We start from the raw sequence: 14368 nt of genomic DNA on the forward strand, positions 1-14368 counted from the left end.
CTACACCTGTTGTATTCGGCGCATGTGACAAATACAATTGGATTTGATTTTATCCATACATATACAGACACCAACACACTAACATCTAAACAAGGTCACTTGCATAGAAATGCATGCTCCCAATGCCAACATATACAGCAGTCAGACACAAGAGAGTGCATACAGACACACACACACACACACACACACACACACGAAAGATAAAAGTGTCATGCAAGACACAGTATGATTCCCTTGACGAACCTCTAGGCTCTGTAGGCTTTAGATATCACTGCCTAAGATATGCTCGTTGCCATTTATTTGATAAGACAGAAATGAATATGTTTTTTATTCTTATTGGTTGGTTTGATACCATGTTCTGTATTATTATTGTTGTTGTGAGATTTTATTGTTATGGTGGCTGCCCAGTAACATTTACAGCCAGTGTGTTATGGTTTATTATTCAGTAATAGCAGTGTATTTAAAAAAGGTTGAATGGTCATAATATATGAGTAGGTCTACATGCGTGTCCCGTGGTAGATGGTTGTGACATTGTTTTTGTGTAGGCCTGTTTTCCACTGTGGAATGTTAACACCAAAACAGTGGTTCTCCCTCAGTCATAGAGGAGCAGAGAGACCCTGAAAGACAGCCTGGTATTTGTATTTATTTCAGTCAAACACAAACAGGGAGAAAGAGCATGGCCATTTCCTGGTGTCACACACGACGAGGTGGGACTACTTGTTCGTATGAACAACTAACGGTGCGACCCTGCGTGGGAGTTTAAGAAATTACACAGTTGGTTCTGGTTATTGGATTGTTAAGTAAATTTTGCATTTTTTCACATGACCTATCTCATACTACAAGTAGTAAGTCTTTAGGTAGTTCCTCCTCAGCCATAGTTACTCATATCTTTAGCCATTTAGAGACAAAGAAGAGATCCTGAGGGAACTCATCGCTCTTCTCTACAGACTGAACCTTCAGCTCTACTGAGCCATCCAGTGGCACCAATACATCTAAAGCATGTTGCACCACTCCTCCTGCCTGTCCTGTCCTGTCCTAAAGCCCAGAAGAATGCCAAAAGCCGAAACGTGTGGGTTCTACTTTTAACAATAAATACGCTTTTTTATTGAATTCCATTGTCCTCCAAGAGTTCCTGAATTGCCTGTCTATTTCAGTTTGCTCCTCAATTCATGCACCTTGGTTGGAAAGCGAGGTAGCGGCAGTGATCCCTTCCCTTTGCACTGTCCTGTCCCCTGGACAGAGATTCATCTAATCTCTGCTGCTAATATCGCCTGGAACTCAAACAAAGCATGAATGGTTCAGTTTAAGTTGCATTAAATGCCCTCCCTAGAATACATGAAGGAGATGATATTAAACCATGCTGGGTGTAAAGTATGCTGGGTGTAAAGTATGCTGGGTGTAAAGTATACTGGGTGTAAAGTATTATGGGTGTAAAGTATGCTGGGTGTAAAGTATGTGTCACTGGCTCGGCATTGGAAAATCTGAACTGTTACATGGGCTGTCGCTTGTCACATTAATCTCCTGTTGATGGGGTATGTGGAGGGTACCTGTAACTTTTTTAATCTCTCTCTCAGATTCTTTCCGTCAGAGACGGCTGGGTATTTGATTGCCTGTTTGTTATTTTCCATGATGGATGGATTTCATTTTAATTTGATTTGCTATGAATGACAATGACATTTGTTTGATTGGCTTAGTATTCATGGGGGCAGGGATAAGCGATGATTAGCGGTTGATCGATTGACCATATTCAGCTTTTATTCAGCATCAACCCCACGATGGCTCCTGTGATTGATCCAGGCAGAGCATTTGCCAGTTTGATTTGTATGCAGCACTGTAAATGTAGTCAGAATTTCAACCGCTCTTTCCCTCTGTGCAAACACCATAAACAAATCCATGGAAAATATGCCAAGAGAATAAAACAGGATGTCTCTCCCACTATCTCATCAATCCTATTCGCTATGGCTTTTCTCATATCTCGGCTGGGTGGGCTACGGCTGAAAACACTTTCATTTGGAGTGTGCCAATATTACTGAGTGGGGTTGGGTAATGATGTGCCAGCCTGCTCGGGGTATTACAGTGGGCTCTGACTGTCTGACTGGCACCTCAGCCAGACTGCCTACTCACCTAGGATACAGTGCCAGCCTCAGCCTGAGAGCGTGCCCATCGGGTGGTTGGCAGGCAGAGGAGGCAGGGAGGGAGGTAGAGATGGAGGAAGAGAGAGAAGTGGTGAGAGGAAATTATAGACTCATTCATCTGGTGCCATGGAGGTTGATTCTGTTTTAAATACAGACTGTTATTAAAAGTCACTTCTGAATGATGATTTTTACAGGCATTTTAATGTCGTAGATATTATTTTCAGCTAAATTAGTCCCTGATGCTTTCACCTCATAGTTTCACTTAAAACTCTGTTCTGATATTGTAGTCTTTGGTTAATGCAGTGTTCTAGACTCTTCTTCAGTCTTAGATGACCTGACACACTCAGTGGGACCCAGTTGATTAAACCAGACCAGGTGAAGTGGGAGTGGGACAGAAGTCTGATCTACTGTCTCTCTTTGTTTTCTCTCTTTCTAGTGTCGACAAGACCTTTTCCAGGACCAGAAGTCTATGGTGAGTTTTCCCCCCTCCTTGACATTCAGAAATGCAGTTAATGTTGTGTGGGATAACTTAATTTGATGCATAGTTGGTTCTAGATCACTCTTAAAAGTACTGCAGATTACCTTAGAGGTTTTAAAGATAGAGGTCACCGCATAGCTTCCTTAATCCAGCGAAGCTGTCCACCCCTGGTTAAGTGCTGATTACAGTCAGAATAACAGGGCATGACACATCACATGGATGTCAGCCAATGTCTTTATTTACTGTTTATGTTGTACGAAATATGTCTATGCTCAATCTGCCATACTGCTGTTGTAGCCACGCTTGGGTTTCATTAGTGAAGTGCTACATCAGACAGTAACTTTTGCCCTCATAACAGCCTCAATTCATCGGGGCATGGACTCTACAAGGTGTCGAAAGCATTCCACAGGGATGCTGGGCCATGTTGACTCCAATACTTCCCACAGTTGTGTCCAGTTGGCTAGATGTCGTTTGGGTGGTGGACCATTCTTGATACACACGGGAAACTGTTGAGCGTGAAAAACCCAGCAGTGTTGCAGTTCTTGACATACTCAAACTGGTGTACCTGGAACCTACTACCATACCCCTTCCAAAGGCACTTCATTCTTTTGTCTTGCCCATTCACCCTCTGAATGGCACACATACAAAATCTATGTCTCAATTTTCTCAAGGCTTAAAAATCCTTCTTTAACCTGTCTCCTCCCCTTAATCTACACAGATTTTAAGTGGATTTAACAAGTGACATCAATAAGGGATCATATCTTTCACCTGGATTCACCTGGTCAGTCTGTGTCATGGAATGTTTTGTACACTCAGTTTATATTGGCACTGAGGAAGCCTAATGTCATGGATGTGGATCAGGGCATCTGGTAACATAATGAATATTGAGAAGGAGGGCAATGTAATATTCCCTCCTTGGTAGTATGAGAAAAAGACGTGTGAATGTGGCAGGAGAGGGGTGTAGATGGGGGGATGTGGAAGGGGCGAATAGAGGTGCAGGAGGATTCTGCAGGATCATCAGACGGTAACATTTGGCCCGCACTTCTGCTGAATTTAATTAACAGGGGATTGGGGGTTCATTCTGTGCCCTGTTCCAAAAAGGTCTGTAGTGCATGCTAATGTAGCGGGAGACCAAAGGGAAGGAACGCCTTCTAGCCACTGAACAGTGCAGCTCTGAACAGGGCTCTCACTGCACTCAGTAAGTCATTATGCTCTGGTGAATTCTATCAGCCTCTATATGCAGGCAGATGAAAATTCCATAGTCATGAAAAGCCTTGTTTTTAATGTTTGTTTATGAGAATGTCTCTTTTTTCTTAAAAATGAAACTAACATTTATCTGTATTTATTAAATGCATTCATCACTGCTATCAATAATTTAGGAGGGCATGTATGACTGACTAAGAAGGGGTTTAATCCTCAAGTCATAGGAAGGATGTCTGGGACTCCATCTCCATTAGACACGTCTTTAATTTGATTTGATTTGAATACCCCAATTCATGTTGTTAAATACAAAAGAATACTAGATTAAAATTGCTGACACCATTCAAACCAATAAGGGTTCAAACCAATTATCTCAGAATCATCTTTTTGCAGATAGATTCTTATAGTCCCAAGCTCTGGATGTCCTCCTGTGCATCCTCTGTGACTTCTAGGAAGGTTTTAACGCACAAAATGTCTTCAAGTTTTCACCATCATTGTAAAGCCATAGTTATTTTGTTGCTTTGACAAAGTCATTTCTGAAAATTATTATTTATTTCATGTTATTAGTGATTAATTTTAAGGTAAAAAATACACTGTCCCTCATTTTAAGGTCAACCCTGTTATGTGAATTTATCTCTCGTTTTAAAGGGATACTTCGGGATTTTGGCAATGAAGCCCTTTATCTACTTCCCCAGAGTCAGATGAACTATTAGATACCATTTTTTTGTCTCTGCGTGCAGTTAGTAAGTTGAACATGTGTTCTTTATGACAGAATGTTAAAATGTGGATACCATTTTTATGTCTCTGCGTGCAGTTTGTAGGAAGTTGGTAACTAGTGCTTGCGCAATTGCTAACTAGCATTAGCGCAATGACTGGAAGTCTATGGGTATCTGCTTAGCGCAATGACTGGAAGACTATGGGTATCTGCTAGCATTGGCTCACAAAACTACCTCTAACTTCCTTCATACTGGACACAGAGGCATAAGAATGATATCCACAAGTTCATCTGACTCCGGGGAAGTAGATACAATCCCGAAATATCCCTTTTTAAACCTTTCCCTTTAACTTTTTTTTTTCAAACGAGACATTGAACATCTAATAGTCAAATCATAGTGTAAAAGCAGGTGAGCTGGTTCTTCTCTTTTTGGCCATTTTCTGGTGGAAAACTGAGCGGGTCAAGCTTAACACGTCAACCCTGTTACCCATAGATAGACAGGCTAGAAATGTTTTAACAATTGAAATGTTTTTGTGAAGCTTGCATTCAAATGCCCCTCCCTATTGTACGTAACAAGCTTTTATTCCCCCTGTCACAAGAGGATTTATGGCTGGTTTAAGATGAAGTCGTCAACCCTGTTACTTTATTTGGCACTTAATAGACACTTACTATAGTATTTTTTGTATTTAACCTCTTGAGATGGGAAAACATGTACAGTGATCCCTCGCCACTTCGCGGTTCACTTATCGCGGATTCGCTATTTCGCGGATTTTCATAATGCATTTTTTTTTTTTTGGTGCATTGTGCTCTGCATTCTGATTCGCTAAAAACTCACTCCCGCTTCTTGTATCAAAACATGCTACGAATTGTGCTATCATTTTGTCGTCTCGTGCAGTTATGTGTACGTACATAAAACAGCTTGGCAAATTTACATTAAGTTGGCCAAATTATCTTGTAATTTCGAACATCTCCTAAACCCATAATGTCGACGAAACGGCCTGGACCGACAAAAGCACCTGCGGATGGGCGACGATGAAAGAGAAGAGGGAGAAGAGGACACGAGAGATGAGGAGGAAGGACTAACGCTTGGTCGCTTAGCAACCATGGTGCGAATGGCCACTGAACTTAAGCGAGTAGCTGAGGAATGGGACCCTTTGATGAGCCGTTCGTTACAGTTCTCCAACGTAATCGATGGTGGCATGTCGGTGTACAAGGATCTTTTTGCAAAGAAGAAAAAAGAGCGACAACAGCTGCCTATCACTATGTTCTTCTCCCGAACAAACACACCTGCACCGCGGGCTTCAGAAGAAGAGAACACTGCAGAGCGCAGTCAGGATGCAGCGGCCCAGTCTGAAGAGCAGTGAAACGGCCTACACGTGAGTCACTGTATTTGTATACATGTAATAGTTGCTAATTGTAAAAAAAAAAAAGTTTTCTATTTCGCGGATTTCACTTATCGCGGGTCATTTTCGGAACGTAACCCCCGCGATAAACGAGGGATTACTGTATTTTTTTATGACAGAATGTTAAAATATGGTGAAATAAAACAGGTTTATTTTCACCAAGTTGCACAACTTAAAAGGCACCTATTTGGTGGAACGACCCTGGTAACTTGACACTCACTACCCACTTACATTTGATTTACATTTGATTGAGTTGTCAACTAATGTGAATTCAACACAAAATCAACAACATTTGAACCATATCGTTGGATTTAGGTATAACGTTGTGGGGGAAAAAGTTCCTTTACGTTGATATGATATATGCCATTTAGCAGATGTTTTTATCCAAAGCGACTTACAGTCATGTGTGCATACCTTTTACATATGGGTCCCCGGCGGAAATCAAAACCACGAGCCCTGGCGTTGCAAGCACAATGCTCTACCGACTGAGCCACACAGTACACGTTGATTACTTTTTGCATATCCATTCAGTTTTCCACATCGATTCAACAACATCACATCGATTTTTTTTTTGTTGAATTCACATGGAAACAATGTTGATTCAACCAGTTTGTGCCCAGTGGGTACAAAGTAAACCCCATCCACCTATGTTCATCCCTCAGAGTATGTGTGGCAAGTGCCCTCTAGTGGTTCATTATCAATAATCTCCATCTCAGACCCTCTCTACCCCTCAATAACTGTTTTGGGATAAGCTAACATACTGTATATTTTACAAAATCCTATCAAGATGTTGAAATTCTAACAACATAATGTTCTGTAGTGAAATAGTTGTAAACTTCATTACTCTTGATTATGGAACCGCTTACCCTCAATCTTTTTCACCGCTATGCTGAAAATATAACCATCCAAACTCTTCTGAATGTCATTACATTTTTAGAGTTAGTCTTAACTGTGGTTTTCGAAATAACACTTCCCCAAGGACATAACTCAGCTATAAGCAATGGCAAATAACTTTGTCCTAAGTGTGTGTGTGTAATAGTTTGTTTGTGTTGGGGTGTTCATGAGGTGGTGTGAGTGAGTGTGTGTATGTGTGTGTGAGTATGCATGCATGCTTGTGTGTATTTGTGAGTCAGTGAGCCCTATGGGTATCCCCTCTGACTGCTGCCACATCCTTGTTCCCGTTCAGGCCCCAGAACGCTGTGTCATAAAGTCATAAAGTGCTAATCAGTGGTGAGTGGTGAGTGATGAGGAGGACTTCATTACCAGGATGTTTCTCCTCATGAGCTCCTCTGTAATAGCTTCTCTCCACCCTAACGCATGCAGGTAGTAGCAGCAGCAGGTTGTGAGGGAAAAGCTGAACTCCGCCCCAGAGAGAACAGCTGTGGATGTGGGCACCAGTGTCACAGTGTGTTTCACCTGTTAAACTGCTCTCTTTAGTCCCCTTGGCATCACTAATGGAACAGAAAGAAGAGGAAGATGGAATTTGCTCACTCAATTGCTAATGGGAGTGCTTAGGATCCTGATTACTTGAGTTATTCTGATTATGCATTGGAATGGGGTCTGGTTATTTTGGGTACTGTAAATCACTGAGCATATACTCTTAGGCCTCATGAGGACAGCAAAGAAAGCTGAGCATTCACTGGGCATTCAGTTTGTCTGAGTGGTGACCCAGACGGGAGTCGTGTCTACACTAGTTAGATAGAACCCATTCCACTGTATGACCTCCATTACCACGAGGTGACTCTGGTGGAGATTGTACATTCAGAAAAAAGGGTTCCAAAAGGCTCCTTTGGCTGGCCCCATAGGAGAACCCTTTTTGGTTCCATGTAGAACCCTTTGCACAGAGGGTTCTACATGAAACCAAAAAGGGTTCTCCCTGGAACCAAAATGGGTTATTCAAAGGGTTCTCCTATGGGGATAGCCGAAGAACCCTTTTAGGTTCTAGATAGTACCTTTTTTACTAAGAGTGTACAGATGTCTTTACACTTCACTTCTAGTGCCTGTTCTGTGCCTGTTCTGTTTAAGTGCCTGTTCTGTTTAATGCATACTAGAGATCAGGCAGCTGGAGGCACACACACACACACATCCGCCCATTTCCAAATGCACCAATCATGCCCTGGTAAAATAATGTCCCACTCCCACCCCCACACATGCAAGTATGAAATATTATATGACCATCTTGATATCCCCCATCGGCCCTGCTATAGTTGTATAGGCTACTGTAGATATTATAGGGAGAAACTCCTTTGTCCTCAGCATTTGTCTCCACCGTAACACTTACCTTTATCAACGCAATAAGACAAAATAGAATTTCAATCATCATCTACGTACATCATCATACCTTTAGGAAGATGATGTGTTGAAGAGTGACATATGAAGGGCGCTGTCTAAAGCGATTTCCCTCTCCATTCCTTTTAATGACTCAATCACATTACCTCTCCAGTTTCCCCCTCATATCTGATGACATGATAATGCATGGGACTGTGAATACCATCTAATTATGCAGATAAATGTTTCTCAGTGATACCACATACACTACATGGCCAAAAGTATGTGGAAACGCTTTCAAATGAGTGGATTTGGCTATTTCAGCCACACCCGTTGCTGACAGGTGTATAAAATCGAGCACACAGCCATGCAATCTCCATAGACAAACATTGGCAGTAGAATGGCCCGTACTGAAGAGGTCGATGACTTTCAACGTGGCACAGCCATAGGATGCCACCTTTCCAACAAGTAAGTTTGTCAAATTTCTGCCCTGCTAGAGCTGCCCCGGTCAACTGTAAGTGCTGTTATTGTAAAGTGGAAACGTCTAGGAGCAACAATGGCTCAGCCGCGAAGTGGTAGGCCACACAAGCTCACAGAACAGGACTGCTGAATGCCAAGCATTGGCTGGAGTGGTGTAAAGATCGCCGCCATTGGACTCTGGAGCAGTGGATACACATTCTCTGGAGTGATGAATCACGCTTCACCATCTGGCAGTCCGACAGAAAATCTGGATTTGGCGGATGCCAGGAGAAAACTACCTCCCCGAATGCATAGTGCTAACTGTAAAGTTTGGTGGAGGAGGAATAATGGTCTGGGGCTGTTTGTCATGGTTCGGGCTAGGCCCTTAGTTCCAGTGAGCCAGGCCTAATCGCCCAACATCAGTGCCGACCTCACTAATGCTCTTGTGGCTGAATGGAAGCAAGCAGCGATGTTCCAACATCTAGTGGAAAGCCTTCCCAGACGAGTGGAGGCTGTTATAGCAGCAAAGGGGGGACCAACTCCGTATTAATGCCCATGATTTTGGAATGAGATGTTCGACGAGCAGGTGTCCACATACCTTTGGCCATGTAGTGTATCACTAACAAATGCCTCCTTAGAGTGTCTAGTTGAGTGGATTGAAGAGGAAACTCCTTTCGCGCCTCAGTGTGTCCTGTCCTCTTCACCCCCTCCCTCCCATCCATAGAGGCTTGTTATGAATTGTGTTGATTTGCGGCATCTTTCTGCATTAGCATGTGAGAGTGCATTCACTTAGCTGTGATCTAGTTAATCAGTCAGAGTCCCTCCACTAAGGGTCCATATATTCATGCAATTAATCGATTAGATTGAGACTCATTGGGGAGTTAATGTCCCCTGCAGTTGTGAGCCTTCCCTATAGTCATTCTCATCTAATCAAGGGTCGTTATAATCTGTTTAGTATGAGCTCAGGGGATTGGCTAGAGGAGCTGCCATCAGATGAATTAAAGTGTGTAGGCTACCTCAATGAAGATACAAGGGGAATGTCAATTTCAAGTTGTTATTAGTGGGTTGTCATGCCTTTGTCATTCACAGAATAATTAATGCGTCAGTCAGAAGGATCTGGCCTGGTTTGACGCAGTTTGAAGAATGTTGTCCACCCACTTATAAGTGGAACAATGAAATTCAACTATTCACAGTTCTTATGTTGTTCTTATTCAAATCCCAGTGCTTTGGGCATTGTGTGCATCAGCATAACAATACTGGAATGATTCAAATCCATCTCCAACAGTTTTGAAACCAATTTCTATATTTAACTTTGCTGCTTTCATCTGGTGGTATATTCATGGTAGACTAGTGTATGGCTGGGCTTGCTGTTTGCTGCTGTTGGAGTTTAATGCACTTCAGTCCGCCTGAGGTCCACCTGGAGCACCTGCTGAGATCACTGGCTGTCCACTTAATGACAGTAATCACCCAATTAGTCACCTTGTCAGCAGAGGAAAAGCCACAGAGCAATACGGCTGAGCTCCGCTCCCCCTGGACCAAGACCAGTGGAGAGTAGAGCAGAACAGTACACTGAAGCACATAGATAAAGGATCACCTGGGTCGGGCTGGGGCTCATTACGGAGCAGAGCAGCCTCTCTTCATCCCCAGAGGTATGGGTGACTGGAGCTGACACTGTGAAATGAACCAGGATGCTGCTGCCTGCCTGTGTATAATCACGTTGAGCTGCAGGGAAACTGGGGAAAGGGGCAGCATTCTGGTCTCACACCACACTGTGTTTCCAGCACAGGGCTGCCAAAATCAATGGAGGTAGTTCCAAACACAATGTAATTATGAGAAGCAGAGGAGGGAGGCAGGGTTCTCATTTGCTGTGCGGCCAGCCATGTGCAGTCCTAGTCCCAGCAGACTCAGAGGGAACGATGAGTCAGAATCCCACAGCCCCAGGACAGGCCAGACAGGAGTTACTTATTCTGATGAAGTTACTCCTTCAGTCACACTCAGTGAGGAGGCAATTACCCCTCTCCTAACCTCTCTCTGCAACACATGTCTGTGCCTCCGGTAACACTTTATTTGGATAAATAAAATTAAATTGTATTCGTCACATGCTTCGTAAACAACAGGTGTAGACTAACAGTGAAATACTTACTTACGGGCCCTTTCCAACAATGCAGAGAGAAAGACAATAGAGAAATAATAGAAAAGTAAAACATGTAATAATAAATACACAATGAGTAACGATAACTTGGCTATATACACAGGGGACCAGTACCGAGTCGATGTGCAGGGGTACGAGTTCATCTGTAGATGCTCTACAGACTATCTGCAGACTATCAGTAACATTTCAACTAACTATCTACTAACCCAAGCCCCTTATCCTAACCCTAAACTTAACCTAACTCTAACCTTAACCTTTACCCTAACCCTTATTCTCACCCTTTTGTAGGATCAATCCCCACCCACATAAAAATTGAAATTAGTTATGAAATTGCTAAATCTTCTCTCCGTCCCATGGAAACATTTGTAGAATTGCAGGAAATTAACTCTAAAACTTGTTTTGATTGCAAGGTGAGGGGGGCCAACAAAATTTCACTTAGGGCCCTGTCATGCCAAATATGACAGGGCCCCCCCGGCAAGCCGGTTAGGACATCTACTTTGTGCATGACACAAGTATTTTTTTCCAACAATTGTTTACAGACAGATTATTTCACTTATAATTCACTGTATCACAATTCCAGTGGGTCAGAAGTTTACATACACTAAGTTGACTGTGCCTTTAAACAGCTTGGAAAATTCCAGAAAATGATGTCATGGCTTTAGAAGCTTCTGATAGGCTAATTGACATAATTTTAGTCAATTGGAGGTGTACCTGTAGATGTATTTCAAGGCCTACCTTCAATCTCAGTGCCTCTTTGCTTGACATCATGGGAAAATCAAAAGAAATCAGCCAAAACCTCCACAAGTCTAGCAATTTCCAAACGCCTGAAGGTACCACGTTCATCTGTACAAACAATAGTATGCAAGTATAAACACCATGGGACCACGCAGCCATCATACCGCTCAGGAAGGAGACGCGTTCTGTCTCCTAGAGATGAACGTACTTTGGTGCGATAAGTGCAAATCAATCCCAGAACAACAGGAAAGGACCTTATGAAGATTCTGGAGGAAACAGGTACAAAAGTATCTATAGCCACAGTAAAACGAGTCCTATATCGACATAACCTGAAAGGCCGCTCAGCAAGGAAAAAGCCACTGCTCCCAAACCGCCATAAAAAAGCCAGACTACGGTTTGCAACTGCCCATGGGGACAAATATCGTACCTTTTGGAGAAAACAAAAAAAGAACTGTTTGGCCATAATGACCATCGTTATGTTTGGAGGAAAAAGGGGGACGCTGGCAAGCCGAAGAACACCATCCCAACCGTGAAGCACGGGGGTGGCAGCATCATGCTGTGGGGGTGCTTTGCTGCAGGAGGGACTGGTGCACTTCACAAAATAGATGGCATCATGAGGAAGGAAAATGATGTGGATATATTGAAGCAACATCTGAAGACATCAGTCAGGAAGTTAAAGCTTGGTCGCAAATGGGTCTTCCAAATGGACAATGACCCCAAGCATTCTTCCAAAGTTGTGGCAAAATAGCTTAAGGGCAACAAATTCAAGGTATTGGAGTGGCCATCACAAAGCCCTGACCTCAATCCTATAGAATATTTGTGGGCAGAACTGAAAAAGCGTGTATATAGAAATAAAAGCTGAAATAAATCATTCTCTCTACTATTATTCTGACATTTCACATTCTTAAAATAAAGTGGTGATCCTAACTGTTCTAAGACAGGGGATTTTTACTAGGATTAAATGTCAGGAATTGTGAAAAACTGAGTTTAAATGTATTTGGCTATGGTGTATGTAAACTTCCGACTTCAACTGTACAGTGGGGCAAAAAAGTATTTAGTCAGCCACTATTTGTGCAAGTTCTCCCACTTAAAAAGATGAGAGAGGGCTGTAATTTTCATCATAGGTACACGTCAACTATGAAAGACAAATTGAGAAAAAAAAATCCAGAAAATCACATAGTAGGATTTTTTATGAATTATTTGCAAATTATGGTGGAAAATAAGTATTTGGTCACCTACAAACAAGCAATATTTCTGGCTCTCACAGACCTGTAACTTCTTCTTTAAGAGGCTCCTCTGTCCTCCACTCGTTACCTGTATTAATGGTATCTGTTTGAACTTGTTATCAGTATAAAAGACACCTGTCCACAACCTCAAACAGTCACACTCCAAACTCCACTATGGCCAAGACCAAATAGCTGACAAAGGACACCAGAAACAAAATTGTAGACCTGCACCAGGCTGGGAAGACTGAATCTGCAATAGGTAAGCAGCTTGGTTTGAAGAAATCAACTGTGGGAGCAATTATTAGGAAATGGAAGACATACAAGACCACTGATAATCTCCCTCGATCTGGGGCTCCACGCAAGATCTCACCCCGTGTGGTCAAAATGATCACAAGAACGGTGAGCAAAAATCCCAGAACCACACGGGGGGACCTAGTGAATGACCTGCAGAGAGCTGGGACCAAAGTAACAAAGCCTACCATCAGTAACACACTACGCCGCCAGGGACTCAAATCCTGCAGTTCAAGACGTGTCCGCCTGCTTAAGCCAGTAAATGTCCAGGCCTGTCTGAAGTTTGCTAGAGTGCATTTGGATGATCCAGAAGAGGATTGGGAGAATGTCATATGGTCAGATGAAACCAAAATAGAACTTTTTGGTAAAAACTCAACTCGTCGTGTTTGGAGGACAAAGAATGCTGAGTTGCATCCAAAGAACACCATACCTACTGTGAAGTATGGGGGTGGAAACATCATGCTTTGGGGCTGTTTTTCTGCAAAGGGACCAGGACGACTGATCCGTGTAACAGAACGAATGAATGGGGCCATGTATCGTGAGATTTTGAGTGAAAACCTCCTTCCATCAGCAAGGGCATTGAAGATGAAACGTGGCTGGGTCTTTCAGCATGACAATGATCCCAAACACACCGCCCGGGCAATGAAGGAGTGGCTTCGTAAGAAGCATTTCAAGGTCCTGGAGTGGCCTAGCCAGTCTCCTGATCTCAACCCCATAGAAAATCTTTGGAGGGAGTTGAAAGTCTGTGTTGCCCAGCGACAGCCCCAAAACATCACTGCTCTAGAGGAGATCTGCATGGAGGAATGGGCCAAAATACCAGCAACAGTGTGTGAAAACCTTGTGAAGACTTACAGAAAACGTTTGACCTGTGTCATTGCCAACAAAGGGTATATAACAAAGTATTGAGAAACTTTTGTTATTGACCAAATACTTATTTTCCACCATCATTTGCAAATAAATTCATTAAAAATCCTACAATGTGATTTTCTGGATTTTGTTTTTCTCATTTTGTCTGTCATAGTTGACGTGTACCTATGATGAAAATTACAGGCCTCTCTCATCTTTTTAAGTGGGAGAACTTGCACAATTGGTGGCTGACTAAATACTTTTTTTCCCCACTGTATATGTATCTATTGTTGGTCCTAGGATACAGCAATGAATAATGTTGAACTAACAAATACCATCAAGGGATACCTTACAATTTACAACAATGAACACCGTGTGAAACAGCTGTGAAAACCAACCTGGCATATTTTAAGATTTAAATATATAAATGTTTATCTTTTTTTGGTTCAGGTGTGTCATT

The 14368-nt window shown here is 42.5% G+C and overlaps 1 protein-coding gene across 1 annotated transcript in view; it reads left to right on the forward strand.

Moving 5' to 3' along the window:
• Window positions 1-14368, forward strand: part of LOC121577746 (rap1 GTPase-activating protein 1) — a 202286-nt gene that overhangs the window by 97400 nt on the left and 90518 nt on the right. Inside the window, exon 3 of the mRNA XM_041891599.2 lies at window positions 2572-2607. The gene's annotated coding sequence lies outside the window, so the exon portion shown is untranslated. The remainder of the gene's footprint in view (window positions 1-2571; window positions 2608-14368) is intronic.

The sequence above is a fragment of the Coregonus clupeaformis genome, chromosome 12 (genome assembly GCF_020615455.1).
Source record: "Coregonus clupeaformis isolate EN_2021a chromosome 12, ASM2061545v1, whole genome shotgun sequence".
NCBI classification, from domain to species: Eukaryota; Metazoa; Chordata; class Actinopteri; order Salmoniformes; family Salmonidae; genus Coregonus; species Coregonus clupeaformis.